The sequence below is a fragment of the Hordeum vulgare genome, chromosome 4H (assembly GCF_904849725.1).
Source record: "Hordeum vulgare subsp. vulgare chromosome 4H, MorexV3_pseudomolecules_assembly, whole genome shotgun sequence".
In the NCBI taxonomy this organism is placed as follows: Eukaryota; Viridiplantae; Streptophyta; class Magnoliopsida; order Poales; family Poaceae; genus Hordeum; species Hordeum vulgare.
In genome coordinates, this window is record NC_058521.1 from 83923006 (window position 1) to 83933243 (window position 10238).

Sequence of the window (10238 nt, forward strand, 5' to 3'; positions counted from 1 at the left end):
TTGAAGTTTTTAAATATAAGTTAGAGCAGATTTAGTTTAAACACTGTTTTGCCTATTCCAGGAGTTTTAAAATAGCTTTTAATTTGATTACTTTTGTTACTAATCACTAGTGATCTTAAGTGTCAGTGGTAGAAATTTCAGATTTGTTTGAGTACATTAACTCATTATTTCATGTGAAACAATTTCTGTTTCACCGCTTTTCGGTTTTCGGCTATTTCATTTTCTACTTTTGTTTTAAAATATTTTCTTTATTATTTCAGAAAAATTATTATTGTTTTGTTTACGTTAGTAAGCAGTAGTTTTGCAACAAGCTTTTATTTTATGTTTATTTGTTTTAATGAAATCAATTCTAGTTCGTTGGTAAGTTGCAATTGGTTTCCACGTGTTGCAAATCCCGTTTGGGAATACTTTCAAAGGTTTTGTGAAAAACACTTTATTTTATCTTAGTTAGATTTATGTATTAGTTCTTTGTTATTATTTTCTGTTAGACAAAACTATTTAGTGGTTGACGTAGTAGAAGATTCTTTAGTTCTACTTGAAGTTTCTTTCGGTTTCTCATTCGCTCTCTCTCTTTTGTTTGATTGCTAGAATGATTGCTAGAATGAGTGCTTATGTGAATGATATGTTTGTTATATAGATATCATCGGAGAGTGACGAGTAGTCTATCAAGTTATATTCTAGAGAAATTCTTCTTCGTCAACATCACAGGCAAGTCACTTTGATCATACTTTCACCTATGTTTTATGCATTGTAGTTCTACCATCCTATGCCCAATTGCATGCTGCCTAGGTACTTGGAAAATTTATTCTAGTTGTAGTATCATGTGGTAGGAACCCAACAACCCCGAAACTTGGCCCCGGGACGACAATTCTTAATGCTATGCTTGAGTAGACGGGTTATCAGATGAGTGTATACCACGAGTGATGCGAGATTGATATAATAATCAAGACCGGACTAAGACAAGATTTTCAAGACCTCGGACGCAATGCAACACTGGGTGAAGGACGGTTGATCGGCTCCCTGGAAAACCCAGTGGATGCCCGGGATGCTGGAGAGGCCATGTCATCCTGCGGAAAGCTTCACCCAGGCTCAAAGAGACGAACGGATATTTTCAAGACCCAAGGCTTACCTGCACAGCCACAAGTCATTATGGGCTCTGGCTTGGTTGGACAACGCGGCGACTTTGGACAGGCGGTGCTAGCAGATGTAGACGAACGGTAGGAATGGATGGGCACCGACAGGGATTCAGAGGGACCCGTTGAAAGACCATGTTTTGATCATCCGGTTTGCAAACACCCTGAAGTGCGAGGACATACACGGAGGCGATCAAATCTTGTGGGGAACGTGTGCAAAACTCTGTAGAGAACTCAAACCTAATCGATTAGCCATGTCCACGGTCATGGACGACTTGAGCCAAAGGAACTCAAGTTATCTGGATTTCTCAACACCATTAAATATATTTTATGCGGGAATTATTGACAACTCGGGTACGAGAACTGGTTGGCAGAACCATCTCGTTAACAACAAACCTTGTAGTAACATTTTGCTTTCAACCCCTGTTGTTGTCGGATGAAAACTGGCTTTATGCAAAACTTAGCTCCACCGTCCAAATATGCATGTAGAGATAGTTGATTATTACTTTACCCCTCTCTTATGTGACTTGCCGGCATATTCAATATGCTGACCTACACGGCTGCAACGTCTTATGTTGCAGATATTTTTCTTCGACGAGTAAGAGTACGATTCAGGGTTACGGTCTACACTCAACTTGTCGTTGGTGTTTATTGGGACTCCACTCCCTTGACTGCTTCCGCTGAGATATTAAGGTATATATCAGTTTTACGCTATTTACATGTGATTGCACTTTGATATATACATTGATGTACTGTGTGTGCCAGCATACTGACCCAGGGATGGCACAGAAACACAGAGGCTTGACTCGTTTTGAGTCGGGTCACTACAGAGATGGTATGAGAGCACATGTTGACTGTAGGACGTGACCCTAGAAACTGGAAATTTCTTAGGAATGGATCTCTCAAAAATTTCTATTTTTCAAGAACGTCCTTCATTTCTCATCTCTTCTGATTTCATCAAATGTTCTCTGTCTCCTCAAATAGTTAGACAATACCCTTACCCCTTTCACCTCATGAAGAATCAACGGAGTTCTACTTCAAAGTAAAGAGGATTCCACACGCGTTTGAAGAATTGAAGCTACACCAATAGTAGACTCTCAAGACCCGAAGAACTCAAAGACCCTGAAGTGTCCGAATAATTATATGACCATTAGAAGTCCAAACCCCAATTATATACCCACGTTAGATACGTGAGCCGTCTTTGATGTGTGTTTTCCGACGGCCACAACTAAAATCTATTCTCAAAAATATTGTTTGTATTGTGTGTATCTCCATCCCTCTCTTACTCGTCTCATCCCCAAAACCTCAACCCTACCAGATGGAGTATGAAGCTGGACTTGTAGTCTCTGGACCAATGACCCAGCAAGAAGCTGACGTATGGATTCAGAACATGGAGAACCACTTCGGGAGCAACTTGATCTCAAGGAAGTATGAAGTGGAACACGCTCTCTAGTACTTTACACAAAGTGCTGCTATTTGGTGGAAAATGCATCATGCCATACAAGGATTTAGTGGAGCAAAAACTTGGGAAGAATTCAAGAAGACCCTGTTAAGATCTCGTTTCATTCGGAAGTGCTATGATAATCCGAAGGAGAAGACTTGTGCATGCAAGATCTGTGGAGAAATAGGACACACCCAGGAAGAACACACGGATGGATGCACTCATTGTGATGAAAATCACCCAATTGAGGAGTGCCCAAGTAGTCAGGTGACTTGTTTCTTATGTGAAGGAACCACCCACTACCCAGCTCAGTGTCACATTTACCCCAAGGTGCAACAGGTTGTCAAGCAGCAGAAAGATGCAGTGAAGGAAACACTCAAGAAGAAGATTCTAGAAGAGCCAGTGATGAACGAAAATATTGAAGACCCTGATGGACAAGGTCTGACCAGATTTTTCTCCAATGCATGCTACTCATGTGGAGAAGAAGGACATTATACACAGGACTGCACGAAGAGAAGCCAAGAATATCTGGGAAACTTCCCGACGTAAGAAGTGGAGTTCGATCCACTTGAAATAGAAGAATTGGCCAAAATAAAAGAGTCCGGAAAGAAGAAAAAGTACCCTCAGAAGAACCAAATCTCCGTAGACATAGACCTGAGTCATGTCAGATGTTACAAGTGTATGTAATTTGGCCACCACAAATACATGTGCTCGGGAAGGAGGCCGGAAACCCAAGGAGCAAAAGCAAACACTAAGAAGCCTCGAGACTTGTCAGAACTCATTTGCTTTCGTTGCCGGGAAGCAGGACATTTTGCTAGCGATTGTCCGCAAAGGAAGAAAGCTAGAATGGAGTAGTTAAGTTTTGAACATGGCAATAAGTGTAATCTGAAGCACTCTTGTTTTTCATGAGATCATAGAGTGAAATTTTTGTAACAGAAGTCCCTGAGATTGTATTAACATCATGAATTAATGGAATTTAGTGTCTCATGATTGTCTATGTTGAAACTGTATGCGTTGTTTCTCTCCGAACAAAGATCTCTGAACAATTATGAGGATATGAGAAAATATGGTTTATGCAGGCATGAGTATAATTCATTTCAAGTGTGGTAGAAATCGGTAAACCCACAGGATCCATTGAGTAGGAGTGTACCATGATTTCCAAGGAGACACATACATTCCTCTGAGTACCTATTTACTGACACCTGCAGATGACAACACTCTACGAGTCATTCCTCAAGGGCCCAGAAACGATCATGACCCTGACCAGTGATCATGATTACCCAAAAATCCTGAAGGACATGATGAAGCACATTCATCTTGAAGGAGATGCAGTCTACAAAGGCTACCCATTTGTGGAAAATGGAGTGGAACTTTGGTACGTGGAAGTACACCTCCACCATGTGAAAGGAGTTTGTCCAAAGACTATGGGGCAATACTTTTTCATTTCACGTATACCACGAGCAACCTTCTTTGATGTTGTTCGTGAAGCTGCCATGGAAGCCATACGTCAGATCGGAGAAATACTTGAAGCAAGACTCCGTCATACCCAGGAATACGTGAGTGAGGTACGTGCGGAAATGATGGAGATGAAGCTCATGACCACCATGATGAAGCAAAAGATGGATGATTTCAAGGAGCACCTCGGAAAGTTCGAGTGGAACTAAAGTACCTCCAAGAGAGGAAGATGAATAAAGTTGGCCGAAATGCTCGACCATATCGAACCATGTGGATGGCAGCATTTGTAATAGAGTACTTTTGGATTGAAGTTTTTGAGGATAAATTAAGGATGTAATAAAGGATTGATTATGAAATGCATATGATTTATGGAAGAAGCTATGATGGATCAGCAAACGTTTTCGTAGGAGCATACGACAGCTTGAGAGTGGTGCAGAAACGATAGATGTTTCGTTCAGCTTGTAGAACCAATGGATTATCCGAACTTCGTTCGTGGACAAGAGAAATTCTGCAACGCTTGTGAGGATGCCCGAGTGTTAGAATGCGAGATTCGCTAAACCTTATACAGAGAAATGATTTGGGTGCGGAATGGATTGATCACCATGACGACTTACTCTTATCATTTATCTTGCTATTCAATCGTAAATCTGAGAGACTTACCCATAGTGAGAGACGACGTTCTTTGAAGCTTTTGTTTAAGCCTTAGAATGGTATGATGAAAGCCCCACGTACATGGCATTTGTTGTCACGCGTAGGAAATTTTACGGTGAGGATGAAGACAAGACCCCTTTCTCTGCAGGATAACCACAAATGGTAGACCACCATGAGAACCATCGATATGTTATTTAGAATTGACCACGAGGCTTTCATCATACCATTCTAAGGCTTAAACAATAGCTTCAAAGAACGTCGTCTCTCACTATGGGTAAGTCTCTCAGATTTACCATTCCGAATAGCAAGATAAATGTTAAGAGTAAGTCGTCATGGTGATCAATCCATTCCGCACCCAAATCATTTCTCTGTATAAGGTTTAGTGAATCTCGTATTCTAACACTTGGGCATCCTCACAAGCTTTGCAGAATTTCTCTTGTCCATGAACAGAGTTCGGATAATCCATTGGTTCTGCAAGCTGAACAAAACATCTATCGTATCTTCACGACTCTCAGGTTTTCGTATGCTCCTAAGAAAACGTTTGCTGATCCATCATAGCTTCTTTCCATAAATCATATTCATTTCATAATCAATCCTTTATTACATCCTTAATTTATCCTCAAAAACTCCAATTCAAAAGTACTCTATTACAATTGCTGCCATCCACATTGTTCGGTATGGTCAAGCATTTCTGCCAACTTTATTCATCTGCCTCTCTTGGAGGTACTTAGTTCCACTCGAACTTTCCGAGGTGCTCCTTGAAATCATCCATCTTTTGCTTCATCATGGTGGTCATGAGCTTCATCTCCATCATTTCCGCACGTACCTCACTCAGGTATTCCTGGGTATGACGGAGTCTTGCTTCAAGTATCTCTCCAATTTGACGTATGGCTTCCATGGCAGCTTCGCGAACAGCATCAAAGAAGGTTGCTCGTAGTACAAGTGAAATGAAAAAGTATTGCCCCATAGTCTTTCGAGAAACTCCTTTCACATGGTGGAGGTGTACTTCCACGTACCAAAGTTCCACTCCATTTTCCATGAATGGGTGGCCTTTGTAGACTGCATCTCCTTCAAGGTGAATGTGCTTCATCATGTCCTTCGGGATTTTCGGGTAATCATGATCACTGGTGTAGCGACCCGACTCAAGATGAGTCAAGCCTCTGGTGTTTCTGTACCATCCCAAGATCATGCTGGTACACACACAGTACATAATGTATATATTCAAGAGTGCAATCACACAGCTTCATTAATCGAAAACTCATAAAGTGTACTTTATTACAATAAAGGATTACAATAAAGTGGCTGAAGGCCAACTCATGAGATTATCTAACGAAGACTAAGCGGAAGCATCAGGTAGACGAGTCCATCCGACTCCAAGGGCATGTCGCTGAGCGTAGATCGTAGCCTCACTCCTGGTCGGAAAAGTACTCTGCAACATGATACGTTGTAGCCGTGTAGGTCAGCATATTGAATATGCCGGCAAATCATCAAAGAGAGGGGTAAAATAATAATCAACTATCTCTACATGCATATTTGGCCGGTGGAGCTAAGTTTTGCATAAAGCCAGTTTTATCCTACAACAAAAGGCGTTGAAAGCAAAATATTACTAAAATGTTTGTTGTTAACGAGATGGTTCCGCCAACCAATTCTCGTACCCGAATAGTTGTTAACACCCACATCATTATTAAGTTGTGTCGAGAGTTCAGGGGAAATTCAATGCCTTCGGCTCAAGTTGTCCATGACCGTGGACACGGCTAATCGATTAGGTTGAGTACTCCGCAGAGTTTGGCACACGTTCCCCACAAGATTTGATCGGCTCCGGGTTTGTCCTCGCACTTCAGGGTGTTTGAAGACCGGATGATCAAAACATGGTCTTTCAACTGGTCCCTCTGAATCCCTATCGGTGCCCATCCATTCCTACCGTTCGTCCACATCTGCTAGCACCGCCTGTCCAGAGTCGCCACGTTGTCCAACCAAGCCAGAGCTCATAATGACTTGTGGCTGTGCAGGTAAGCCTTGAGTCTTGAAGTCTCCGTCCGTCTCTTCGTGCCTGGGTGAAGCTTTCCGCAGGATGACATGGCCTCTCCAGCATCCCGGGCATCCATTGGGTTCTCCAGGGAGCCGATCAACCGTCCTTCACCCAGAGTTGCATTGCGTCCAAGGTCTTGAAAATCTTGCCTTAGTCCGGTCTTGATTATTATATCAACCTCGCATCACTCGTGGTATACACTCAACCGATAACCCGTGTACTCAAGCATAGCATTAAGAATTGTCGTCCCGGGGCCAAGTATCGGGGATGTTGTGTTCCTACAACATGATACTACAACTATACTAAAGTTTCCAAGTACCTAGGCAGCATGCAAATTGGGCAAAGAAGGTGATCTACCATGCATTGAAAACATAGGTAAAATAACATGATCAAGGATGACTTGCCTTGATGATAGTTGTCCTGATCGAGCGTCTCTAAGTAACACGCTTCGCACTCCGGATGATCTACCAATACAAACACAAAGCAGACCATAAGCACTTCAATCATGCCACAAGTAAAAATAACATCACATGCAATGATTTGCAAAAGACTACGCAAAAGAATTTATCGCGCGCCGGTATGGCAGAAACTTGTTTCTGTTGAAAACACCAGTAGGAATACCTTAAAAATTCTGAAACTTCTACCACAGTAAGATTTTATCACTAGAAAACAGTAGCAAAAAGAATCAACTCAAAATCATTTTTCAAACTCCTGGAATAGGCAAAACAAGGTTTAAACTAAATCTGCTCTAACTTATATTTACCAATTTCAAACATAGAGAATTATATGTTTTTAACAACTACAGGAAATTAGTGAGCTACTGGAAAAAGAATCAATGTCATTGGACTTCGGGATAAAAAGTTGTGGCCAAAACAAAATTGAAAGTTTCTGTTTTTGTAAAAAAGACAGAAAAACACAAAACTACTAGAGCTAACAGAGAGTTACACGTGTCAGGCTATTATTGGCTGCGGAGCTGTTTGTTGAAACGTTACGGGCAAACGGCCGAAGGTTAGCAAGGTCGCCGGTTAAAACTTAAGTGACAAATAACCCACTGGTTTTTCTCATTAGACCGAAGGGGTAGTAGTGTTTTAATCCTGGCCGTTGCATGGAATCTAAGGGCTAAGAATCGAATGCATGAAATAATAGAGGAGGGGGAGGTTACCTTGACCGGGGCAGGGCTTGGACCGGCGAGGTGGGCTGGCCGGCGAGGGAGGGGGTAGCTCCGGGGGGTGGGGCTTCGGGGGAGATGGCGGCGGGGTCCTCCTCCGAGAGGGAGGCGGCGGGGGACGGAGAGGGCTCGACGGGGTGCTTCCCAGGGCGAGGCCGAAGTGGCAGCAGCTTGCACCGGCGAGGCTCGTGACGGCGGCGGCTCGTGGAGGCGGCGGCGGCTAGGGTTGGGGAGGGGTGGCTCGGGGGTGGGGGTATTTATAGGCTTAGGAGGGGGTGGGCTATGGAAAGGAGAGAGAGGCAGGGGGAAGGAAATCGCTGGGAGGGGGAGGGGCTCGGTTTCGGTGCAGAGAAAGAAGGAAGGAGGAGGGAGAAGAAAGAAGGAAGGGGATGTGGGGGAGAGAGGGGGCTCGGGCAGGGGCTCTCTCTAGGGGGTGGGGATCTTGGCCCAGCGGCTAAGATGCACCCAGGGCGGCGGCAAGAAAAAAAAAAGGCTTCCTATTATCTAACCTTACCAAAACAGAAAAAATATAAAAGCCAAAAAAAGAAAATAAATCAATATATTTATATATGGTATTATATATAAAAAAAAACAGAAAAAGAATCTCTACCCGAATAACATTTTATTAAAGCCAAAATAAAAACATTAAAAAATGTTTTTTCAGAAATTCCCAAATTTGCTATTTCTTTTTGCAATTATTTTTGCAAAAGAATTTTGGGTTTTCTTTGCTCAATTATTTCAGAGATTTGCCCGCACTTTGGAGGGTCATTTTCCTCCGCTCTCTCTCTTGTGTGCAAGAGAGTTTTCTCCGGGCATCTCTCGCGCGAGGAAAAAAATGAAAGTGCAAATCGAAAAGACGAAAGAAATTCATGAGTTAAAGTTATTTCACTCAATATGCATAGATGCTTAGCTACAATGTAAACATTCCCAATTAGGAAAATTGGGATATTACAACTGGTCAGGGTCATGATCGTTTCTGGGCCCTTGAGGAATGACTCGTAGAGAGTTGTCATCTGCAGGTGCCAGTAAATAGGTACTCAGAGGAATGTATGTGTCTCCTTGGTAATCATGGTACATTCCTACTCAGTGGATCCTGTGGGTTTACTGATTACTACCACACTTAAATGAATTATACTCATGCCTGCATACACCATATTTTCTCATATCCTCATAATGTTCAGAGATCTTTGTTCGATGAGAAACAACGCATACAGTTTCAACATAGATAATCATGAGACAATAAAATCCATTTATTCATGATGTTATTACAATCTCACGGACTTGTGTTACAAAAATTTCACTCCATGATCTTCGGATTAAACTTACTGCCATGGTCAAAACTTAACTACTCCATTCTAGCTTTCTTCCTTGGTGGACAATCGCTGGCAAAATGTCCTGCTTCCTTGCAACAAAAGCAAATGATTTCTGACAAGTCTCGAGGCGTCTTAGTGTTTGCCTTTGCTCCTTGGGTTCCTGGCTTCCTTCCTGAGCACATGTATTTGTGGTGGCCAAATTCCATACACTTGTAACATCTGACATGACTCAGGTCTATACCTGCAGAGATTTGGCTCTTCCGAGGGTATTTTTTCTTCTTTTCGGACTCCTTCATTTTGGCCAGTTCTTTTATCTCAAGTGGATCAAACTCCACTTTTTCCATCTGAATGTTTCCCAGATACCCTTGGCTTCCCTTCGTGCAATCCTATGAATAATGTCCTTCTTCTCCACATGAGTAGCATGCATTGGAGAAAAATCTGGTCAGACCTTGTCCATCAGGGTCTTCAATATTTTCGTTCATCACCGACTCTTCTAGAATCTTCTTCTTGAGTGTTTCCTTCATTGCTTCTTTCTGCTGCTGGACAACTTGTTGTACCTTGGGGTAAATGTGACATTGAGCTGGGTAGTGGGTGGTTCCTTCACAAAGGAAACAAGTCACCTCACTACTTGGGCACTCCTCAGCTCGGTGATTTTCTTCACAATGAGTGCATCCATCCTTGTGTTCTTCCTGGGTGTGTCCTATTTCTCCACAGATCTTGCATGCACGAGTCTTCTCCTTCGGATTATCATAGCACTTCCGAATGAGACGGGATCTTAAGAGGGTGTTATTGAATTCGTCCCAAGTTTCTGCTCCACTAAATCCTTGTATGGCATGGTGCATTTTTGACCAGATAGCAGCACTTTGGGTAAAGTACTGGAGAGCGTGTTCCACTTCATACTTCCTTGAGATCAAGTTGCTCCCGAAGTGGTTCTCCATGTTTTGAATCCACATATTCGCCTCCAGCTGGGTCATTGGTCCAGAGACTACAAGTCTAGCTTCAAACTCCATCTGGTAGGGTTAAGGTTTTGGGGATGAGACGGGTAAGA